General features: G+C 49.8%; 1 protein-coding gene across 2 annotated transcripts in view; it reads right to left on the bottom strand.

The window, feature by feature from the left end:
- Nucleotides 1-24,696, bottom strand: part of rbfox1 (RNA binding fox-1 homolog 1) — a 2,508,969-nt gene that overhangs the window by 2,383,746 nt on the left and 100,527 nt on the right. The window lies entirely within an intron of this gene.

The raw sequence follows: 24,696 nt of genomic DNA, 5'->3' as shown, positions 1-24,696 counted from the left end.
AAAAAAAACCTGCTAGCACGGAGTCAGAGAGATACACCCACACCTGGATGAGTTACATTGTCTCAGTCAAACTCAAACTCATTAGTGAAAATACACAGGATCACCAGGTCCATTGTTCTTCAGGACACTCCTGCCTGACCATTACAGAATCTGATGGCCTCTTCATCCGTTAATGGGATGTTAGTAGTATATCAATAGCTTGGCTCATTTTATTTGCATAAATGGGAGTGGGCAAACAGCCAAATAATGATGATAGGTCCAAGTCTGGAAACCCCAGAGAACCTTAACGGAGCTTAGAGAGAGAAAAATAATCCTGTTCTGAACAGGTAGAGCAGAAGGCTTTGGAAATCAACCGAGAGAGATCATGAAAGTTGTCAGCGAGAAGGCTTTGGAAATCGACCGAGAGAAGTCATGAAAGTTGCCACCGAGGCAGGCTTTGGAAAAGGGTTACGAACGAATTTCCCAAACAGAAGAAAATTGCCTTGCAAATGCAAGTATTGCCTTTGCCTGTCTGTGTAAGTGGAACGAGAGCTGCATGTTCATTTAAAGTGCTGTTTAATGGGAACAAGTCTGTTACGGTTAAGAAACAACATGTAATTTGTCATTGTTAGGATTGAAGTTTAAAAGTGTAAATATTGTTTTCTTTTCTTTTGTTTTAATAAAGTTTGTTTAGGGCCTTCCGGTGGTGACATGTCGGTGGAGCTTTCACTTTTTTGGCCCATTTCGCCCAGATTCTGGGGAGAATTTTATGTGATTGATTTTTAGAAAAGTTGTGGCAACCAAAGGATGTCAAAATCCCAGAAAAAGAAACCGGGAAGAAAGGGTGCAAATGATAGTCCGCCGGTGAGCTTGGTGGAGAGTTAAGTGGGAAGAAAGATGGTGGGAGCAAGCTCAGCAGGTGGTGCGGCATCCATAATAGTGGATAAGCTGGCCGAAGTGATGGTGGGGGAGTTTGAGTGGCTGTTTTCCAAGCACTTCGACAGGCATTGAAATCGCTGTCTGTGCGGAGTCTGCTCGTTCTCCCTCTGTCTGCGTGGGTTTCCTCTGGGTGCTCCGGTTTCCTCCCACAAGTCCCGAAAGACGTGCTGTTAGATAATTTGGATATTCTGAATTCTCCCTCTGTGTACCTGAACAGGCGCCGGCATGTGGCGACTAGGGGCTTTTCACAGTAACTTCATTGCAGTGTTAATGTAAGCCTACTTGTGACAATAAAGATTATTATTATTATTAGATGATGGCCTCGCTCAAGGAGTGGTTGGATGAGACTCTTGTCCCAGTAAAGGAGGCTTTGGCAACGACATCAATGGCGATGCAGGAACAAGAAGAGACGCTGAAGGGGGTGCAGGAGGCATTGTTACAGCCTTTGGGTCAGTTCACCTCAATGGGTGAGGAGCTGCAGAGGATGGTGGAGAGTAACAAAGGGCAACAGAGTATTTTGCGGAGATGTTTGCCAAGCTGTTGGGGGAGGAGGAGGGCCCCTCCCTCTACAAGCTGGACAGGGCTCACCGTTCGCTCTGGCCGAAACCAAAGGTGAATGAATCACCGAGAGCTGTGATAGTCTATTTTCACAGCTACCAAGTGATAGAAAAGGTGTTGAGATGGGTGAAGCTGAATCGAGAGGTGAGGTGGGAAGGTCGTACTATCCGTATATACCAAGATCTCATGGCAGAGCTGGCAAGAATGCAGGCGGCCGTTGATCGGGCAAAGGTGGCCTTGTATAAAAGCAACGTGAAGGGCAGCACGGTGGCGCAGTGGTTAGCACTGCTGCCTCACGGTGCCGAGGTCCCAGGTTCGATCCCGGCTCTGGGTCACTGTCCGTGTGGAGTTTGCACATTCCCCCCGTGTCTGCATGGGTTTCGTCCCCACAACCTAAAGATGTGCAGGCTAGGAGTATTGGCCACGCTAAATTGCCCCTTAATTGGAAAAAATGTGTTGGGTACACTAAATTTTAAAACAAATAAAAGCAATGTGAGGTTTGGGGTGATCTACCCGGCGAAGCTGAGGGACACACATAACTCCAGGACTGTTACTTTTAGATGGCAGAGGAGGCGTTCGTGAAGGCTCAAGGACTGGGACTGAATTGAGTTTTGCCTTTGTTTGATTTCATCTTTTAATTTTTTTCCTTCTTTCAGGTTGTGTTCGGGAGGGGATGGTTTTGCAACTTTGCGGCAATTTGTTGGGATTTGTTTTTTTCTTGTTTTGAGGGGTTATTGTGGTGAGGGTTTGGAAGGTCCTGGTGTGGGGGTCCTTTGTGTTGGTTTTCTTTTTACACATTGGGCGGGGGTTCTGGCAGGGGCCACCTCGCCAGCAACGCAAGTTGGCTGGTGAACGGGAGTGAGGTGGGGGAAGGGCCGTGGTCGTTGGAACCTGTGTGGACAGGTTTCGATGGGAGGGGTGAATGGTGGGGGGATGGGGGCGATACTGGGGGAAGTGGTTTTGAGAGGAAGTGGCTGGGGGCTTCTGGGAAGGGAACATGGGGGAGGGGTAGATGTTTGACGGTGGCTGGGGTAGAGCTGGTTCCCGCCAGCTGGGTGGGACTAGGAGTAGCGGTTATGACTGATAGGAGGAGGGGGGGGAGGGGGGGGGGGGGAGTGAGAGACCCCGGTCCGTTTGGTAGGGTGGAATATGCGCGGGCTTGGGGGTGCCGGTAAAGCGAGCAAGAGTTTACTCGCATTTGAAGAGCTTGAAAGCCAACATGGTGTTGCTGCAAGAGATCGATCTGAGCGTGAAGCTCCAGGTGAGGCTTCGGAGGGGTTGGGTGAGTCAGGTGCTCAACTCGGGCTTTGATAGTAGTGCCCGCGGGGGGTGGGGGGGGGGGGGGGGAAGAGGCAGATCCGTGGAGGTTTTTGCCTCCACGGGACAGGGAGTATTCATACTTTTAGTCTGTACACAACATGTATTCAAGGATTGACTTTTTTATTCTGGCCAAGGCGCTGTTGGCAGGGGTGAGGAAAACAGAATATTCGGCGATTGTTAGCTCGGACCACTCTCCACATTGGGTGGAAGTGGTCCTGGAGATGGGGCCGGAACAGAGACCTGCATGGAGATTGGATGTGGGGCTCATCGCAGACCCAAGCTTTGTGCAAAGATGGGTAAGGTGATTGAGGATTATGTTGGGTTTAATAGGAATGGGGAGATTTCATCGACTGTGGTGTGGGATGCGCTGAAGGCGGTACTAAGGGGTGAGATCATCTCGTTTAAGGCTCAGGAAGGCAGACAGCATTATCAGAGACCCCTCCCACCCAGGAATTACCTTCTTCCAGACCCTTCCATCAAGCAGATGGTACAGAAGTCTGAAGACCCGCACGTCCAGACATAAGAACAGCTCCTTCCGAACAGCTACAAGACTCCTCAACGACTCCCCCTCGGACTGATCTGTTCCCTGTAAGACACCCTATGCTGCTCTTGCTCATGTATTTGCTTTGTTTGGCCCCTTTTTCCGCACTGTAACCAATCACTGTTTGTTGATGTACCATTTGTCAATGTTCTCTGTCGATTATTCTTTTGTCTTCTATGTACGTCCTGTGTACGTTCCCTCGGCCACAGAAAGATACTTTTCACATTGAGAATAGGGAGGCAATTTCGGCAGCACGTTAGTTTAGGGGTGGGGTCGAAGTTGATGCAGATCCGAGGGAATCATGGGTTTGAGCCAGCAAGGATAGATGCTATGTCTTGGGAGTGGGAGGAGCGAGGCGTGATGGAAATGAAGGACCTATTTCTAGAAGGGCGGTTTGCGAGTTTGGAGGAGTTGGGGGAGAAGTTTGGGATCCCACAGCGGGAGGTTTTCAGGTAGATGCAAGTGTGGGATTTTGCATAAAAGGTGTTTTGTACTTTTTGGTGGCGCCACTCTCCTCGTTGTTGGAGAGGGTACTGTCGGTGATGGGGGGGGCCATCTCGGCGATCTACGGGAGGATTTTGGAGGAGGATATGGCGTCTCTGGGGAGGGTTACAGCCAAGTGGGAGGAGGAACTGAGGATGGCACTGGAGATGGGGTTGTGGTGTGAGGTGTAGTGGAGGGTGAATACCTCAACTTCATGTGCGAGACTGGGGTTGATACAGCTAAAGGCAGCACATAGAGTGCACCTGACAAAGTCAAGGATGAGTTGGCTGTTTGAAGGCGTGGAGGATACTTGTGAACGGTGTTGGAGGGCCCAGCCAATCAGACATATGTTCTGGACCTGCCCTAAGCTGGAGAAAGTTTGTTTGTCGTTCTCCAGCACAATGTCAATGGTCTTGCACGTGGATTTGGAGCCAAGTCCCCTGGGGGCCATATTTGGGGTGTTGGACTTGCCGGAACTGCAGATGAGAGCAGGGGCAGATGTTTAAGCCTTCACCTCATTGATCAATCAGAGGCGGATCCTTTTGTTTAAATTCGTTCAAGGGATGTGGGTGTCACTGGCTGGCCAGCATTTATTGCCCAAATCTAATTGCCCTTGAAGGACTAGTTAAGAGTCACCACACTCATGTGGGTCTGGAGTCACATGTAGGCCAGACCCATAAGGATGGGATTTCCTTCCCGAACGGACATTAGTGAACCAGGTGGGTTTTTACGACAATCAGAAATGGTTTCATGATCATCATTCGACTTTAATTCCAGGTTTTTATTGATTTATAATTTCACCAGCTTCAGTGACGGGATTCGAACCTGGGTCCCCAGAGCTTTACCCTGGGTTTCTGGTTTCTAGTCCAGTGGCAATACCACTGTGCCACCATCCTTTGCCCAATCGCGTGCCACAGTGTGGCTGGGGGATCTATTGGAGATTTTGTATCTCAAAAAGGTGAAATTTGCTTTGAGGGGGGTGAGTGAGGGGTTCCACAATAGATGAGGTTTGTTTGTACTACATTTCAAGGAGCTGGTCACCGTCAGCTGATAAGGGAGAGGGGTGCAAAGTGGGTGTTTGGTGTTTTTTCTTTCTATGTTGTGTGTTTAAAATGTTAAAATATCAAAAACCTTTATGCTTCAACGAAACAAGTAAACACCAAGATCAAATTACAGGTTGAAAACAGAAACAAATTATTTTAGATTATATTTATATAAAAACATTTAACTGTTGAATAAAAGAAAAATTATAATAGTTTTAATGCCAATTCTTATGGTGTGAGTAAATTTATAATAAGCCCTACAGATGGAGTGCAAGTTCAAATCGCAGGCTTCATGAACAAATTTTAAACAGATCCGTTAGGACATGCTTTTTGGCTTGGGAAATTAATTTACAGTTCACTAATTGATTCCCGGCTCGGGTCACTGTCTGTGCGGAATCTGCACGTTCTCCCCATGTCGGCGTGGGTTACCTTTGGGTGCTCCGGTTTCCTCCCACAATCCAACCATGTGCGGGTCAAGTGGATTGGTCACGCTAATTTGCCCCGTCGTGTCCAAAGGTTAGGTAGTGTTACTGGGTTACGGGGATAGCGTAGAGGCGTGGGCTTAGGTAGGGTGCTCTTTCAGGGTCCGGTGTAGACTTGATAGGCCTAATGGCCTCCTTCTGCATTTTAAATTCTATGAGTTCTATGATAATCAGCAACTTGTGGGCAATATAGTAATATCTCTGCTGTCTCACTTCAAGGTGCTAAGTTTTCAGGCCACACTGATGTCAGAAACAGAGGTGTTGGTCCTTGAAAATTACAAGAATGGCCAGTGTGCCATCTTCTGGACCATGTTACCAATGTCGGCCATTTTGCATCCAAGAGGTTTGCCTGCCCCAGCAAGGCAGACAATTAGGCTCATTAAAAGTCTCGTTGAGCAGGGGATTAAGGAGGTCAAATGGGATTTTTGAGTCAGCGTTCAGTTTCCCAAATTCAATGGGGATAGATTAACTGCCTGGAGTGCGGCACCAACAGCAGGCCTGACTTTCAGAGCTCCAGGCAGGCCAATGGGTGCAGGTCCTCCCTGCCTGCTGGATGGGGTAGAGCCAAAGGCTGTTCAGTCCCACCACAGTGGTAACCTGGCTACTTTTTAATTAAAGCTTTTAAAAAGTGGCTGAGAGGGCACCTTCTTCCGTCGGGGACCTCCCAGCTACTTAGCTTGTACCGCAGCCAGGTGCTTCTCTGAAGCTGGAAGGCCTCTGACTGGTTCTCCAGCTTCAAGCATCTGTCCACCACCCTTAATTGTACAGAGAGCCTGTCCTCATGCCAATTAATGGCTCTCACACGTGAAAACTTTGACATTAGTCCCAGTGAAGGCAGGCTTGGGACCAGAAAACAACCTCAACTACTGTTTCCTGCCTCCATGGGGGGTTGGAAAGGGGGGATTCTGCCCAAGATATAGATCAAGACACCAGAGCGGAAATCAAACCTCATTGAGCATAATTATGAATGGATGAGATTCCTCCCAAAACCAGGTGCAATTTCACACTTGGGTGGCATAGCCCATTTCCCCATTAAGTGGTCATTTAAGGGCCTTATCCTGACCAGCCACAATTTTTAGGTTGGTGGGAACATCTGTGTGGGTAGGGTGGGAAACTGACACAAAAACATTTCCTCATCTAGGGCCTACCCCTCCCACCACCCCGCAATAGTCCCCCTCCCAACCCCTGGGGGGGGTCCCCTACCCTCCTGCCCCCGATATCCCCAAGACTTACCTTTCCAATAGTCCCGGGACATAATTCCAGGCAGAGCGCTGCAGTACCACTTCTGACCACAGCTGGGCTAGGCTTGGCCTGGCTGGGTTGGAGAGCTGTCGGCCAAGCTCTCGTGGGCGGGACTTCCTTCCAAGGGTGGATGGAAGCCTCACCCTCAATCAACGTTCAGGTGTGCGTTAAATGGCAGTGGGAGTTCGAGAATTGGCAGTCGCGCGTGTTACGAGCCAACTCTTAGTGTGGTGAAAGCCGATCACTCGCCATGCTTAAAATTCTACCCTATGTCCAAGGTTCTGTGATTGATAAAAGGTCAGTATTTATTGCCTCTCCCTCACTGCCCTTGAGAATTTGGTGGTGCAAAGCTCTCTAGATCCAGATAATTTCCATTTCTTTAACTGATACACCCTGTTAATTGCAAATTTGCGGCATTAGCAAGTGAATTTGAGACATGATTTGTTCAAAACAGTTATGTTGGTACCCGTGATACCGTTTTAGTCTTATACACTTAAGATCAGATAACTGTAACGACAAAATAAAATTGATTCTATCCATCTACTCAATCTTTAACATTGGTGCTACATTTTCATGTTAAAATATATAATGCATTGCATTTACTCATTCACTCCTTTGGATAAATTACTGCAGTTGCTTTGCTGTGATCATGAGGCTTTCTGTACAAATGAAGTAAAAATGTTTGCAAAAAGTTAAAACTTCAAACATATAAAAAGCAGCATCTTCCACTCTAACCGGGAGAAGATATACAATTTCTCTCTTTCTTTCCTTAATCATGCTACTCAGCACTTCTAAAAAAGATGGGCATGCAATCTGCTCCCAGATAGCAGCCTACACGGGTATGTCAGTGACTGGTTATCATGCACAATAGCACTCCGGGTGATTCACCTGGCAATTTTCATCTTTGAAGGATCGGAGCCATCACTTAACAGTAGCCTCAGTGGCATGGCTGGGATCAGAAACTCAGCATGTGGGCGCTGAAAAATATGGTAAGCCGATATCCTTTCAATCATGAGACCAAGTGCTGGTACATCAGCTCCTTGAATCACTTAATCGTAAAGATGCCGAAAGAACCCTCAGTGTTGCAAGATCTTACGTTGTTAATTCTGCATAGGTGATTGAACAATCGGGTCAAACAATGCTGAGATTTTAATCACAGCCACCAATCGAGTACACTGACACCCAATAGAATCATCAACACTTCCAGCAAGTACATTTCTACATTTTATATATGGTGTTATTCAAGCTTTCTCCCTTCCAGCTAATATAAAGTAAAATGGGTTAACTGTTAGAACCAAATCACCCCTGTACTGAAGTTGTATTACTCTGATACTAACCTATGAATACTCAGGGCATGTCAAATAGGATGTCTGCATCAAGATGTGAAAAATGCACTATGCAATTCACTTAAATGGTTTGAAGCATCTACTCAGAGTTTTTATAGCCCTCTGTAATATGAAAAGCAGCATGAAGCCACTTTTTAGCTGTCGGTGGCAGAAACCACACATGGTTATTGATGTGGCCATTATTTTTATACAGGTATTACATGCAAGATGAACTCGATATGCTCCCTGGGGAGTAAAATGGGTGCAGTGTATTCACGACCAATTACTCTGCACAGTTCCTACACATGTTAGATATTATGCAGATCCTACACGATTTGGACGGTATACTTCCCAGAGCACAATAGAATGGAGGAATGGAACTTGGGATGTCATCTTTAAAATGTTGGTTTTTAATCTAATTGTTTAGGATACAATTCAAAATCAAATCAAGCCTCAGGTCTTTTGCACATACCACATTTTCAGATGCTTCTGGGAACATTTCAAACAGCTTTCATATAGATTGGCTGCATGCAAAGTAGAAATGGTAAGAGTACTGGAAACTGTGAATGATTAACATTGGTACAGTTCTCATCTGCTCTGACTGATCTTACTGTGATATTATTAATTTTAAAAAATAAATTTAGAGTACCCAATTCTTTTTTTTTCCCAATTAAGGGGCAATTTAGCGTGGCCAGTTCACCTATCCTGCACATCTTTGAGTTGTGGGGGTGAGACCCACGCAGACACTGGGAGAATGTGCAAACTCCACACGGACAGCGACGCGGGCCGGGATCGACCACGGGTCCATGACGCCGTGAGGAAGCAGCGCTAACCACTCTACCACCGTGCCGCCATTGTGATATTATTAATTAACTCTGCGTTCATCATCCAATTAAGGACAGCGGGTATGACAACGATGTGAGTGGACAATAAGAGGACCCACAGCACAGGGCAGCTGCCAGTCCCACCATGGTGGCGTTCTGTTAGGGAGCTGCGAGGGTGCCTCAAAATGGAGGCGGTCGTTCCTAACTGGGAGTCTTTTCGGCCATTTTGCCAGATCAATCCGGAAATCAGGTGTAATGCCTGTTCTTGTCAGCTTGAATCTAGAATGACTCCTTTGTGGGAACTGTGAATTGGATTCAGTGTGAATTTGAATTGTTTTTTGGAGCAAGCAAGGAGATGGATTAGGGGTTTGCCCCTCCCCACTCTGCGCATTGCCTTTTTAACTCTGAGAATGGAGTCACATTTCTTTTTAAACTGGGAGCCACTGTTGGTGACACCTCTGGAACCAGTGCCCTGGCCAATATTTACCCCTCAACCAATATCATCAAATAGATTTATCAGCACATGATCACTGTAGTCTGCGTGGTCATCTGTACATCATGATGGACACAGGAAGTAACATGCCGGTAGTGCGGGAGCTCTCCACCAGCATAAGCAGACACACAGCATGGAAGAGCTGCTAAGATTTCTCAGGAAATGGTTGAACCTGTTTGTCCTTTGTCATCATTTCCATTCGACCCAGTAGCTTTACAGTCGCAATGATTGTTGTGTGCAAATTCGCTGCCGCATTTGTCACAAGTGACTGCACCTTAAAAACACCTCATTAGTTGAAAAGTGCTTTGGAATGCCCTGAGCTTGTGAAAATATATAAAAGGTGCGTTTCTCTTTCTTTATGTCTGCTGACATGTGAGAGTCCCTTTAAGAAAAGTGTGTTTTATCAAATGGCTGCAGTGATGTCATTGTGTGGGTGGAGCTGGAATGTGATTCTGCTTTTTACTTTCATTTTGAGCTGGAACCTCATTTTGGCTGTGTTTTAGTTTCGCTTTCAGTTGGAGAGCTGCATTCAAACCAAGCAGACGTATACTGGTCTATCTCTCTGGATGTTAAACAAGGTGTTTAGATCACTTGATAATTTAAAAGTGATAACTGTTCTCTATAGAGAATTCAAACCTACTGGGCGAGATTCTCCACTCCCGCGCTGGTTGGGAGAATCGCCTGGGCTGCGAAAATTTCCCGGGACGCCGGTCCGACACCCTCCCGCGATTCTCCCAAGCGGCAGGAACGGCCCCGTCGAGTTCCGCGGGCCGCAGGCCAGAGAATCGCCGGAGACACCCAAAATGGCGATTCTCCGGCACCCCCGCTATTCTCAGGCCCGGATGGGCCGAGCGGCCAGGCCAAAACGGCAGGTTCCCCCCGGCGCCGTCCACACCTGGTCGCTGCCGTCGGGAACAGCGCAGGAACACTGGGGGCGGCGTGCCTGCGGGGGGGTGGGGGGGGGAGATCCTGCACCAGGGGGTACTTCAAATGGGGGATGGCCCGCGATCGGTGCCCACCGATCGGCGGGCCGTCCTCTCTGAAGGAGGACCTCCTTCCTTCCGCGGCCCCGCAAGATCCGTCCGCCATCTTCTTGCGGGGTGGACGCGGAGAGGACGGCAACCACGCATGCGCGGGTTGGTGCCGGCCAACCTGCGTATGCGCGGGTGACGCCAGTTATGCGGCGCCGGCCGCGTCATGTATGCGTCGCCGCCTTTACGCTGCGACAAGGCCTGGCGCGTGTAGATGTCGTGGCCCCGCTCCTAGCCCATTATCAGGCCCTGAATCGGTCGGGAGAGGGGCCGTTTCGCGCCGTCGTGAACATCGACGGCGTTCACGACGGCGTGGGCACTTCGGCGCGGGAGTGAAAAATCCCGCCCACTGTCTTTATTAAAAAGTGTTTGGGCTAATGGATGTTGTTAGGAAAGTTACTAAGGGTTACCGATAGAGTAGTGTATCTTTTTGGGGGGTTATCAGTGTTGGCAGTTGGTAAGATGTTTACTGTGGGTTTATAAGATGTTAACTGGATTCATAGAATAAACATTGTTTTGTTTTAAAGATACTTTAGATCTCTGTTGCATCACACCTGTAAAGTGGGCCCGTGTGTTCCCCATAACCAAAATCTATTAAAAGTTGTGGGTCAGGTGAACTCCATGACATACTTTGGTGTTCTCTAAACCCTGGCCCATAACATTGCATAGCCTGGCATAACCTTTCATGTGCTATAAGTGTGGTGATTTGAAGAGGAAGGTTTCATTGCTAACATACGGGCAGTACTATTTGAGTCAAACCTACTCCACTAGGCCCTGGATCTGTGATTACACTGATCAGTGAGGTGCCGGAGTGTAATGACAGCTGTCAAATCCTGGAGGCCCCAAGACACAGAAGCTTACATCCTGAACCCACACCCAGCACGTTGACTAATCCATACCCTCGAAGATTTATGCTTCGAGAGTGACAGAGGCAAAATTGGTCCTCGGGTGGTTTTTAGGTGGTGAAAAGTGTACCTTCCAGATAAATATTTGCGAAAACGTATCTGATTATGTTGTAAATGTGGGGGGGTAGGGGGGGGGGGGGGTGCTGTGGAGTCTGGAGGTCCAGCTGATAGTTGGTGCACATCTTTGGAAACATGGTGCTGTCAGTGCACATATATTTCTCTCTTCTCTCCCCACACTGCAAACCTAACCTTTGACCTTTTTCATTCTTGCTCGCCAGGATATAGGGTAGGCCATTTAGGACTGAAATGAGGAGAAACCTCTTCACTCAGAGGGTGGTGAACCTGTGGAATTCTGTTATCACAGAAGGCTGTGGCAGCCAAATCACTGAATATATTTAAGAAGGAAACAGATAGATTTCTGGACTCTATAGGTGCCAAGGGGTATGGGGAGAGTGCTGGAATATGGCATTGAGACAGCCAATCAGCCATGATCATGTTGAATGGCAGAGCAGACTTGAAGGGCTGAAAGGCCTGTACCTGCTCCTATTTTCTATGTTTCCAACTGGGAGCTTGTTATAACCTGCCTACTTACCATTGGCTGGGGACTAATGACAATCCCACAATCCTGTGGGAGTATGAGCTTCCCCAATGAGGGGGGCGGAGAAACCATTAGTAAACTCCTAGTATAAATAAAGCTGGCCAGTTTAGGAACCAGCAGGAAGGAGTGTGCAGCAAGGGATGTTGCTGCTGCTGTTTTATATATATATGTTATTGTAAATAAATGTTATTACTTTGTATCCTTAAAACCCGTGCTGGATTCTTCGTGGCCCTCACAAAACTGGCGACGAGGGTTAAAGTGAATAGCTGTTTACACTGCTGAAGCCACCTCCCTGGATTTTTGTTGGATACAGGTTGGAAGTTGTTTTCTATTATACCATGCCTCTGTACGGACGTTTGGATGTTTTTGATGCTGCGCTGGAAAGCTGGAACCAGTACGCACAACGGATGCGTCACTATTTCCGGGCAAACAATATCACCGAAAACGAGCGCCAGGTGGTCATATTGCTCACCGCCTGTGGCCCGCATACTTTTGGGGTGATTAGGAGCCTTACGTACCCAGCTGCGCCGGACATCAAAAAGTTTGATGAACTTGTGAATATAGTGGGGCAACATTTTAACCCAACCCCGTCCACGATAGTTGAGTGTTACGGGTTTAATACCGCTGAGAGGACCCCTGGAGAATCCCTTGCTGATTTTCTATCCAGGCTACGCAGGATTGCGGAGTTCTGTGACCATGGTGAGACCTTGTCAGAAATGTTGCGCGACCGTTTGGTTTGCGGTATTAACAATGCGGCCACCCAGAGAAAGTTGTTAGCGGAGCCAACATTGACTTTTCAACAGGCCATTCAAATAGTATTGTCCCGAGAGAGCGCAGAACGAGGCATGCAGGAGCTATAGGGAATGGAAGTGCATGCCTTGGGGCGCAACCCCTTCCGTCCGAAAACATCCCCCCCGCACTCCTGCGGTACCTTGGGCGAGGCAACGTCCGGACCGACGCCAGGGGCCGACGGAAATTCCTCCCCGAAGGGCGCCTTCTCCAGAACCAATGGATGAGGAGCCATGTCCGTGTCAGACTTGTAGGCGCCGACCCCGTCGCGGACGGCGGTCCTGGGGGCGCCAGAGGCGCCGTCGTTCCGACCGAAACTGGGACCAGCCCAGGGGCCGTAACTGGGACCAGCCCAGGGGCCGTACCTTCCATGTGGATGAACCTGCGGCGACTACTCCTGAGGACGTGGAGACGGAGGACGACTGCCTGCAGTTGCATTGTGTAGCAGCTCCCCGTGTGGCCCCCATTAAGGTGACGGTACGGGTCAATAGCCACCCACTTGAGATGGAGTTGGACACTGGCGGAGCGGTCTCCGTGATCGCCCAGAGGACATTCGACCGCATCAAGCAGGGTATACAGACCCTTACATTAACTGACTCACAGGCCAGGTTGGCCACCTACACGGGGGAACCACTGGACATTGCAGGAACTACAATGACCCCTGTTGTTTATGGATGCCAGGAGGGGCGTTTCCCACTTATCGTGGTGCACGGCCATGGGCCCAGCCTGTTGGGTCGGGACTGGTTGCGCCATTTGCGGTTGCAATGGCAGCACATTCTCCAAACAGTTTCTGAAGGGTTGACTGAGGTGCTAGGACAATACCCAGATGTATTCCAGCCTGGTTTGGGGAAAATAAAAGGGTCCGTAGCCCGTATCCAAGTCAAACCAGGAGCCACGCCGCGCTATTTCCGGGCGCGCCCGGTGCCTTACGCCTTGCTCGAGAAGGTAGAAGGGGAGCTCACTCGTTTGCAGAGTTTGGGTATTATCAGGCCCCTCCGTTTTGCTGACTGGGCAGCACCAACTGTACCTGTAATGAAGCCAGATGCCACAGTTCGCTTGTGTGGCGACTATAAACTTACAGTGAATACGGCTTCCCGACTTGAACGATATCCAATGCCTCGCATAGAGGGTCTCTACGCGAAGCTTGCAGGTGGCCTCTCATTCACAAAATTAGATATGAGTCACGCCTACCTGCGGTTGGAGCTTGACCCGGCCTCCCGACCATATGTAACGATTAATACACACCGGGGCCTGTATGAATATACACGGTTGCCCTTTGGAGTATCCTCTGCCTGCGCAATTTTTCAACATGTTATGGAGGGCATTTTGAGAGGTTTACCACGTGTTGCTGTCTACTTAGATGACGTTTTGATTACAGGGACGTCGGAGCAGGAACATTTGGAAAATCTGGAGGCTGTCCTTAGACGCCTTTCGGAGGCTGGAGTCCATTTATGTTGCACAAAGTGCGTATTTCAGGCAAAGGAAGTAGTCTACCGAGGTTATCGGGTGGACCGCGAAGGTTTGCACCCCATCGCAGAGAAGGTGCGTGCAATTCAACAGGCCCCCGCCCCGACTGACACTTCGCATCTTCGTTCTTTTCTCGGTCTCATAAACTATTACGGGAAGTTCCTCCCCAATCTGGCAACTACGCTGGCCCCTTTGCACCTTCTGCTAAAGAAAAATCACACCTGGGTTTAGGGTCAGCCGCAAGAAACCGCTTTCCAGCGGGAAAAGCAACAATTGTCGTCGTCTGGGTTACTAACCCACTATGATCCTGGAAAGCCTTTGCTCGTCACATGTGATGCATCCCCGTATGGTATTGGGGCCGTCCTGTCCCACAAGATGGAGAACGGGGCCGAGCGACCGATAGCTTTCGCCTCCCGCACATTGACTGCAGCGGAGAAAAAGTACGCACAGATCGAGAAGGAGGGCCTGGCAGTGGTTTTTGCGGTGAAACGCTTCCACCAGTACGTGTATGGCCGCCATTTCACTATTGTGACTGATCATAAGCCTCTGCTGGGACTTTTCAGAGAGGATAAGCCAATACCGCCCATTGCTTCCGCACGGATCCAGCGTTGGGCTTTGTTACTTGTTGCATACGAGTATTCTCTGGAGCACAAACCAGGTACGCAGATAGCAAATGCCGACGCACTGAGCCGATTGCCTTTATCGACCGGCCCCATGTCGACCCCCACGACCGGTGAGGTGGTTGCAACTCTAAATTTTATGGACACCTTGCCTGTCACGGCATCACAGATCCGTGAGTGGACCCAGACGGAGCCAGTCCTGTCAAAGGTTCGGCACATAGTCCTGTATGGTGGGCAGCATAGACAGCTCCCAGGCGAGTTGCGGGTATTTTCCTCCAAGCTGTCAGAATTCAGCGTGAAAGACGGCATCCTCTTGTGGGGGACGCGTGTGATTGTCCCGGAAAAAGGACAGGAGCTGATACTAAGAGACCTGCACAATGGGCATCCAGGTGTGCCCAAAATGAAAATGTTGGCCCGGAGTTATGTCTGGTGGCCAGGCCTCGACACCGACATTGAGAAGGTGGCCCAAAACTGCTCCATTTGCCAGGAGCATCAGAAGCTTCCGTCGGCCGCGCCCCTACATCACTGGGAATGGCCAGGGCGGCCTTGGGCACGCTTGCATGCAGATTTCGCAGGCCCTTTTCAAGGATCTATGTTCCTTCTATTAATTGACGCCCAGTCTAAATGGCTAGAGGTGCATAAGATAGAACATAGAACATACAGTGCAGAAGGAGGCCATTCGGCCCATCGAGTCTGCACCGATCCACTTAAGCCCTCACTTCCACCCCATCCCTGTAACCCACTAACCCCTTCTAACCGTTGTGGTCACCAAGGGCAATTTTATCATGGCCAATCCACCTAACCTGCATATCTTTGGACTGTGGGAGGAAACCGGAGCACCCGGAGGAAACCCACGCAGACACAGGGAGAACATGCAAACTCCGCACAGACAGTGACCCAGCAGGGAATCGAACCTGGGGCTCTGGTGCTGTGAAGCCACAGTGCTATCCACTTGTGCTACCGTGCTGCCCTTAAGATGCAGGGGACAACGTCCTGCGCAACAATTGAAAAGATGCGTTTGTCGTTTAGTACGCATGGCCTCCCCGAGGTGCTGGTCACGGATAACGGCACTCCATTCACGAGTGAGGAGTTTGCGAGGTTCACGAAGATGAACGGCATACGCCATATCCGCACTGCCCCTTACCACCTGGCTTCAAATGGGTTGGCAGAGCGCGCAGTGCAGACATTCAAAAGAGACCTAAAGAAGCAGTCTTCCGGATCAATGGACACGAGACTGGCTCGCTTTTTGTTTACGTATAGGGCCACCCCCCATGCGGTGACTGGGGTAGCTCCCACAGAACTCCTAATGGGCCGGAGACTTCGCACCCGCCTTAGTATGGATTTCCCGGACATTGGCGCAAAAATACGCCACACACAAGAATGGCAGGGACAGGGATTTTCTCGGCATCGGCCGATTCGGCAGTTTGCGCCCGGTGACCCAGTGTTCGTTCGGAATTTTGCTGGTGGTGCCCAGTGGGTTCCTGGTGTAATCTTTCGCCAAACGGGCCCTATATCTTACCAGGTGCAAACCCAGGGTCGTCTCCAGCGCAAACATGTAGACCACGTTCGGTCCAGAAGACTAACCCCTCAAAAGATTCCCCGCCCCCGGAGCTCATTTCTACAGCCGCAGAGACCAGAGACAAGGGAAGGTAGCCCTCACAATCTTCCACTGGTGCCTCACTCAAAGCCTGCGCAGGTCGTTACAGAACCGAATGGAGATAGAGACGCTGACATGACGGAGGCAGCAGACTTTGACTCCGAGATGGAGACACAGGATGCATCAGAGGGGGAATCCTCGGGTCCACGGGCCGTGGATGTACAACCGTTGCGCCGTTCATCACGGAAGCGCTGGTCTCCGTCTCCGTCTCGTTACACGCCGCCTGATCCAGCGCCGCGTGCAAATGGTGTCCGGCCTGCGGCAAAACGAGTCCAACGCCCTCCTTCACCAGGGTCTTTGGTGGATTCCTTGGACTTTGGGGGGGAGGGATGTTATAATCTGCCTACTTACCATTGGCTGGGGTCTAATGATAATCCCACAATCCTGTGGGAGTATGAGCTTCCCCAATGAGGGGGACGGAGAAACCATTAGTAAACTCCTAGTATAAATAAAGCTGGCCAGTTTAGGAACCAGCAGGAAGGAGTGTGCAGCAAGGGAAGTTGTTGCTGCTGTTATATATATATATGTTATTGTAAATAAATGTTATTACTTTGTATCCTTAAAACTCGTGCTGGATTCTTCGTGGCCCTCACAAAAGAGCTCTTCAATCAATGGAAGAAGAAAAGAGTGATAATGATAATGATTTAATTTCGCTCTCACAGCCGTCAGCTCAGAGGCTTTCACTCTGTAGATTTCAGAGGCTTGGATACTGCGTGTGGTGAGTTACCAGCTAAAGATGTGCGATAGCTAAGGAGGCAGAAGGTAACGCTCACTAGAGCGTGAGGTTACACACTACAGTAGTTCTGCTACGGAGGACTCAGATGGGGATTTCAGTGGCAACACTCCAGAGGAATTTGCATGGACCTAAACCACAAAGTGGTTGGAGGAGTGGAAAGCTTCTAGAAAGTTCGCACCCAATGTCAAAAAGCATGGACAGGTCCACCTCTAACTCTGTTTATAAAGTCCAGGATCCCATGTACCTTTTTAACAGCCTTTTCAATTTCCAGTGCCACCTGCAAATATTTGCGTACGTGAACCTTCTTGTCTCGCTGTCCCTATTTTAAGATTGTAGCATTTAATTTAAGCACTCTCCCTTCATTCTTTCTATCAAAATGAATCAGTTTACCTTTTTCTGTGTTAAATTTAATCTTTCATATGTCTGTCAACTTCACCAGTCTATGTCCTTCTGAAGTCTGCTGCTACTCTCCTCATTGTTTACTGCATTTTTTAAGCTGTGTCATCTGCAAGCCTTGATATTGTATATACCTATGCTCAGATCATTAATTTACATAAAAATGAGCAATGGTCCTAATAACAAACCTTGTGTGATATTACTCTAAACAGCTCCCATTAATAATCTTTATTAGTGTCACAAGTAGGCTTACATTAACACTGTCATGAAGTTACTGTGAAAATCCCCTACTCGCCACATTCCGGTGCCTGTTCAGATACATGGAGACAGAATTCAGAATGTCCAATTCACCTAACAGCACGTCTTTCAGGACTTGTGGGAGGAAACCAGAGCACCCGGAGGAAACCCACGCAGACATGGGGAGAATATGCAGGCTCCGCCCAGACAGCGATCCAAGCCAGGAATCGAACCCGGGTCCCTGGCGCTGTGAAGCAACAGTGCAAACCACTGTGCTACTGTGTCGCCCCTCAGTCTGAATTAAAAAACAACTGTTCACCATTAAACTCTGTTTTCTGTCCCTCAGCCAATTTAATACTCAGGCTACCCCTGTCACTTTAATCTAAAGGACCTGGATTTCGTAAACAAGCTTACTATGTGGTGTGTCATCACACCATCTTGTGTGTTTATGAATGTCTGTGTGTATATAAATAAACTGGATTAAACCAGCTCAGTTGTGAACTTGAACTCCAGTGTTTCTGTCCTGCAAAGATATCACAGTTTGGCGACAAGGTGGAATGGTGACATTTGGATTTCCCTATAACTGAACAAATTTGATTGGAGAAACTTCCAGAAAACCAGCAAAGAAACTGTGGTGTTTTGTTTGCTGAGAAATAAGCTTAAAAATCTGGTCTTCGAGAAAAGGGTGTTGAGACATGGACATGGACTGGCTTTTGAAGATGGCTGCATCAACAGGTGTTATTGGGCATCTGGGAGAGTACAGTCATGACCGACAGTCTTTTGGTGCGTATGTGAAGGGTCCAAAGATGTTTTTCACTGTTAATAATATCATTAAAGATCCTGGTAGTCCAGTTGTTAATCAGGAAGTGGGGGAATGGAAAAGGGCAATATGTTTCAATGGAAGCAGGTCCAGAAGTGTATGAAATGCTCAAGAATTTGCCCACCACTGCTAAACCAAAAGAGGCCACTGCCAGACAGTTTATGTAAGCTGAAGAAGCACTGAAATAGTCCAGATTGATGAAAATTATCGTTTTGGAACAAGGAGTCAATTGCCCAGTGAGGACATTGGAGAATTTGTCATGGCTTTGAAAAACCTGTTCATTCTTTGTAATTTTGGAAAGTTTCAAGAGAGAGCATTGTGGAACAGATTTGTATGTGGTGTAAAAAGTGAATGCGTTCACAGTTGGTGGCTGTTCTTGCCAAATGGCATTGCCCATAGCCCCATGGCAGGGCAGAGATGCCATCTTCTAATCTGCACAAGGCCGGCCTTGGGTGTGCCTACATGCTGACTTCACCGGATCTTTCCAAGGGTCAATGTTTCTTCTCATAGTGGACACCCATTCCAACTGGCTGGAAGTCCATCCGATGTCATCCACCACATCGAAGGTGACAATTCAGAAGCTCTGGCCCTTCTTTAGCACCCCCAGCACTCTGGAGCTGCTGATCATGGATAATGGCACTCCCTTCACCAGCAAAGTGTTCAAGCGCTTCATGAAGGCCAAAAGGGTGTGCAATATCCAAACAGCCCCATATCATCCCCTCCTTGAACAGGTCGGCCAAGCGGGCACTGCAGGCCTTCAAAACGGGTCTGAAGAAGCAGAGCACGGGGTCCATGGAAACGCATGGTTATATTTTTATTGTTATCGGACCACGCCACATGCTGCAACCGCGTAGCGCCGGCAGAACTATTGATGGGCCAGTGACTCAGGACCTGACTCAGCCTCACTTTCCCCGATATTGGCGGGAAAGTGCGACAACAGCAGAGGCAAAGCCAAGGCAGGTGGACACAGAAAAGCTAGTTTAAAGCAGGGGACCCAGTTTATGTCCACAACTTCGGAGACAGTGTCCGGTGGATTCCAGGGTCAGTGGTACGACCGACACGCCTGTTTTCATACCAGGTACAGACGCATGAGCGGACAATGCTCAACACTTTGACCACCTCAGGAGCAGGGGACCAGCATTGCACCACACCCCACTCGATGGGCCGAATGGTCTCCTTCTGCACTAAATTCTATGATCCTATGATCCCACCAGAGGAACCATCTTCCAGCCATGTCACCCTGACGCATGGAGGCCTGGGGGCCCCAACACCGAGATGCAAGAGGTCATTGACTCAACAATTGAGACCCAGTGTCCGAGACTACCGACAGTGACCTGGCCAGGGATCAGCTGCCAGTGGTGGTACCTGCTGTGTTATGCTGCTTCGGATAACACAGGCTGCTACTTGATGCAGTCTTAACGAAAGAATGCCCCAGACTCTGAAATGTGTTCAACGTGTTTATTGAACTATTAACATAGTTCTCAAATGAGTTCGACTCTCTGCTAATCTAACTGTAGTAACTCAGTCTAACTGTACCAGCCTGCTCTAAGCCATGTGCTGGGTTGTGATGCTGCTGATCAACCCTGTCTAACTCTCTAGATATCTGTCTGTGGAAAGAGGAGAGTGTGAGTGCCTCATCCCTTTTATAGTGTTTATGTCATGCTCTCTTGTGGTGATGCCACTCTGAGTGTCCTGACTGGCCACTGGTTGTGTCCTATTCTGAGTGTTCATTGGTTGCATGTTTGCATATCATGAGATCGCCCCTTTTTTTTTTTAGATGTATATACATGTGAATGTGTCTGTCTAATGTGACTGACTGAGGAATACAGAACAGAACAAACAAAACAAATGCTCATAAGTCCAGTCTCTGAGGCTTGCGTCTGATCCTCGTCGACCGCCGGAGAGGTGGTGGAGGGGATGACGGTGTCTTGACAGGTGAGTGGGAGGCACGACTGGTGGCCTCGTGGTTCGAGGTGTCTGGAGGTGGCAATTTAACATGTGGAAATGGAGGGGAAAGTGGTTGTGGACAAGCAACTTTTCGCAGTGCCCTTCGATTCCTTTGAACAACGACAGCCGGCGCAGACCACCCACCATCCGGTATCTTGATCCTGGCCGTGTCTGCCGGGGATAGCACGTCCAGATCGGTGCCATGTGCGTCATAGCCCTGCTTCTGGCTGTCGCGAAGTTGCTGCATCTTCTGCAGCACCAGGAGGTGATCAAGGTTGGGCAGGTGTCTGGCTGGAAGCGTCGTCCACAGGTCCCTGTTCATCAGCAGTTGAGCTGGCAACATGCCAGTGGACATGGGAGTTGCCTGGTACGCAAGTAGTGCAAGGTGTATGTGGGAAGCGGAGTCCGAGGCCTTGCGGATGAGCTGCTTAACGATGTGCACCATTTTTTCGACGTTGCCATTGGACTGCGGACAGTGCGGACTGGAGGTGACATGCCTGAAATTGTAGCTCTTGGCAAACGTGGACCATTCTCGACTGTGGAAGCACGGGCCATTGTCGCTCATGATGGTGTTTGGGATGCCATGCCATGAGAATGTCTCTTTACACGCTTTGATGACGGTCCGTGAGGTGAGGTCTGGCAGCTTCAGCACCTCAGGATAGAGGAGGGAGGGATGGGCCATTTCCTGGACCAATTGAGGTTTCCAAAGGTGGAAGAGGGACTGGTGGCGGGACTGGGGGCCCCGATTGGGCTGGAGGAGCTGAACAAAGGGATAGGAAGCATGCAGGCGGGGAAGGCACCGGGGCCGGATGGTTTCCCGGTCGAGTTCTATAAAAAATATATGGACCTGTTGAGCCTGCAGTTAGTTAGGACCTTTAATGAGGCAAGGGAGGGGGGGGCTTTACCCCCGACGATGTCCTTGGCACTGATCTCCTTGATCCTGAAGCGGGACAAGGATCCCCTGCAATGTGGGTCTTACAGACCGATTTCCTTGCTAAATGTAGATGCCAAGGTGCTGGCGAAGGTCTTAGCCACAAGGATTTAGGATTGTGTGCCGCAGATCATCCATGAAGACCAGACAGGGTTTGTGAAGGGGAGACAGTTGAACGCGAATGTGCGGAGGCTTTTGAACGTTATCATGGTGCCGGCGAGGGAGGCGGAGGCGGTGATAGTGGTGGCGATGGACGCTGAGAAAGCCTTCGATAGGGTAGAGTGGGGGTACCTATGGGAGGTGCTGAAGAGGTTCAGGTTTGGGGAGGGGTTTGTCAGGTGGGTTAGGCTGTTGTATGAAGTCCCGATGGCGAGTGTGGCCACAAATAGGAGGAGGTCCGAGTGCTTTCGGTTCCACCGAGGGACGAGACAGGGGTGTCCCCTGTCCCCCCTGATCTTCACACTGGCGATTGAACCCCTGGCTATGGCACAGAGAGACGAGGAACTGGAAGGGGTTGGTGCGGGGTGGGGAAGAATATAGGGTGTCGCTTTATGCGGACGACATGCTGCTGTATGTGGCGGACCAGGTGGGAGGAATGCCAGAGGTAATGAGGATTCTTAGGGAATTCGGGGACTTTTCGGGGTACAAGCTCAATATGGGGAAGAGCGAGCTGTTCGTAGTTCAGCTAGGGCACCAGGAGAGGGGTATTGGCGAGCTCCCACTAAAAAGGGCGGAGAGGAGCTTCAGATATTTGGGGGTCCAGGTGGCCAGGAGCTGGGGGGCCCTGCATAGGCTTAACTTTACAAGGCTGGTGGAGCAAATGGAGGAGGAGTTCAAGAGGTGGGACGTGTTGCCGCTGTCCTTGGCGGGTAGGGTGCAGTCAATCAAAATAACGGTGCTCCCAAGGTTTTTGTTCCTGTTCCAGTGCTTCCCCGTGTTTATCCCGAAGGCTTTTTTCAGGCGAGTTAACAGGAGTATAATGGGGTTTGTGTGGGCGCGCGGGACTCCGAGGGTGAGAAGGGTGTTCCTGGAGCGGAGTAGAGATAGGGGGGGGCTGGCGCTGCGTAACCTCTGTGGGTATACTGGGCCGCCAATGCGACGATGGTGTGCAAGTGGGTGATAGAGGGGGAGGGGGCTGCATGGAAGAGGCTGGAGACGGCGTCCTGTGTGGGTACGAATCTGGGGGCGCTGGAAACGGCGCCGCTCCCTCCAAGGAGGTATACCACGAGCCCGGTGGTGGTGGCGGCCCTCTAAATTTGGGGGCAGTGGGGGCGGCATAGGGGGGAAGTTGGGGCCTTGGCGTGGACCCCATTCCGGGGGTACCACCGGTGCGCCCCAGGAAGAACAGGTGGAGAATTTCCGGGGTGGCACAGGGCAGGGATATGAAAGTTGGGGGACCTGTTTGTGGAGGGGAAGTTCGCGAGCTTGGGTGAGCTGGAGGAGAAGTACGGGCTCCCCCCCCCCCCCGGGAACACCTTCAGGTACTTACAGGTAAGGGCGTTTGCCAGACGGCAGGTGGTGGAATTCCCGCGGCTACTGCCACACACAGTACAGGACAGGGTGCTCTCGGGGGGGTGGGGGGGAGTGGGGAAGATCTCGGAAACTTACCAGGTGATGCAGGAGGAGGAGGAGGCCTCGGTGGTGGAGTGGAAAGGTAAGTGAGAGGAGGAGTTGGGAGAGGAGATCGAAGATGGGACGTGGGCAGATGCCCTAGGGAGGGTGAATTCTTCCACTTCGTGCGCGAGGCTCAGCCTCGTACAGTTTAAGGTGCTGCACAGGGCACACATGACCGGGACAAGGATGAGCTGGTTCTTTGGGGGTGAGGACAGGTGTGTTAGGTGCTCAGGGAGCCCAGCAAATCACACCCATATGTTCTGTGCATGCCCAGCGCTGGAGGAATTTTGGAAGGGCGTAGCGAGGACGGTGTCGAGGGTGGTAGGATCCAGGGTCAGACCGGGCTGGGGGCTCGCAATATTTGGGGTGGCAGAGGAGCCGGGAGTGCAGGAGGTGAAAGAGGCCGGAATTCTGGCCTTTGCGTCCCTGGTAGCCCGGCGAAGGATTCTCCTTCAGTGGAAAGATGCGAGGCCCCCAAGCGTGGAATCCTGGATCAGCGATATGGCAGGGTTCATTAAATTGGAGAGGGTGAAATTCGCCTTGAGAGGGTCGGTACAAGGGTTCTTTAGGCGGTGGCAACCGTTCTTAGGCTTTCTGGCAGAACGATAGACATTGGTCAATGGCAGCAGCAGCTCGGGGGGGGTGGGGGGTTTACTTTATTTTTGTTTATGTTATTTACACTGGAGGGTCTGAGGGGGTGTATACACCTGTTGGGTTAAGTCGGGGTGTTTATGTTAATTTATTATTTATGTACAGGGGAGGAGGGGTTTGGGGGATTGCTTTTTTAGATTGTGTTTTGTACTTAACCCTGTTGGGTTCTTTTTTCTTTCTCATTTTGTTATTGATATTTTATGAAAACCTTTAATAAAACATTTTTTTTTTAAACATAGTTCTCAAATGAGTTTGACTCTCTGCTAATCTAACTGTAGTAACTCAGTCTAACTGTACCAGCTTGCTCGAAGCCATGTGCTGGGGTGTGATGCTGCTGGTCAACCCTGTCTAACTCTCCAGATGTCTGTCTGTGGAAAGAGGCAGGGTGTGAGTGCCTCATCTCTTTTATGGTGTTTATGTCATGCCCCCTTGTGGTGATGCCACCTGAGTGTCCTGACTGTCCATTGGTTGTGTCCTATTCTGAGTGTTCATTGGTTGCATGTTTGCATATCATGACAATACCCTCCAGGTGGTTTTCAAGAAAACGGTGTTCCTCGGCATGCTGTACGCGCCCGACCCAGCCCCGCAGCCACTGGGCGTGCAGCAGCGGGCAAAGAAGCGCCCTCCTGCTCCACCTTCTTGAGAAGGACTTACAGACTTTAATGGGGAGGGATGTTATAACCCCCACAAGACCCAGTGGGACAACCCGATTTAATCTCCCCATAAGCCTCAGGGAGTTAGAGCTCTCCCGCTGAGGGGCCTCCACCCCTCAGCAGGATAGTTGAGTGTGGACATTAAAAGCCGGCCCAGGTAGGAGCCGAGCTGCAGAGTAGTCCTGACTGGGACTGGGACAATTACTTGTATATACTTTACTTTGGCAATAAACCATTCATTTTAACTCTCTTTTCTGGACTCCCCTTGACCACTAAAAGGACCCAATCCTTAGCTACTCAATGGTTCCTTTTTTTCTGAGATAGCAGGAGACAGGTAATGCTTTCCAATTATTTGTTATTAAATGCAAAAAGCTAACAAGTTGGGCCAAATTGGTCATTTATGCAAAGACTGCGC

The sequence above is a fragment of the Scyliorhinus torazame genome, chromosome 17 (assembly GCF_047496885.1).
Source record: "Scyliorhinus torazame isolate Kashiwa2021f chromosome 17, sScyTor2.1, whole genome shotgun sequence".
Classification (NCBI taxonomy): Eukaryota; Metazoa; Chordata; class Chondrichthyes; order Carcharhiniformes; family Scyliorhinidae; genus Scyliorhinus; species Scyliorhinus torazame.
This window is presented reverse-complemented; position numbering and strand designations above follow the sequence as displayed.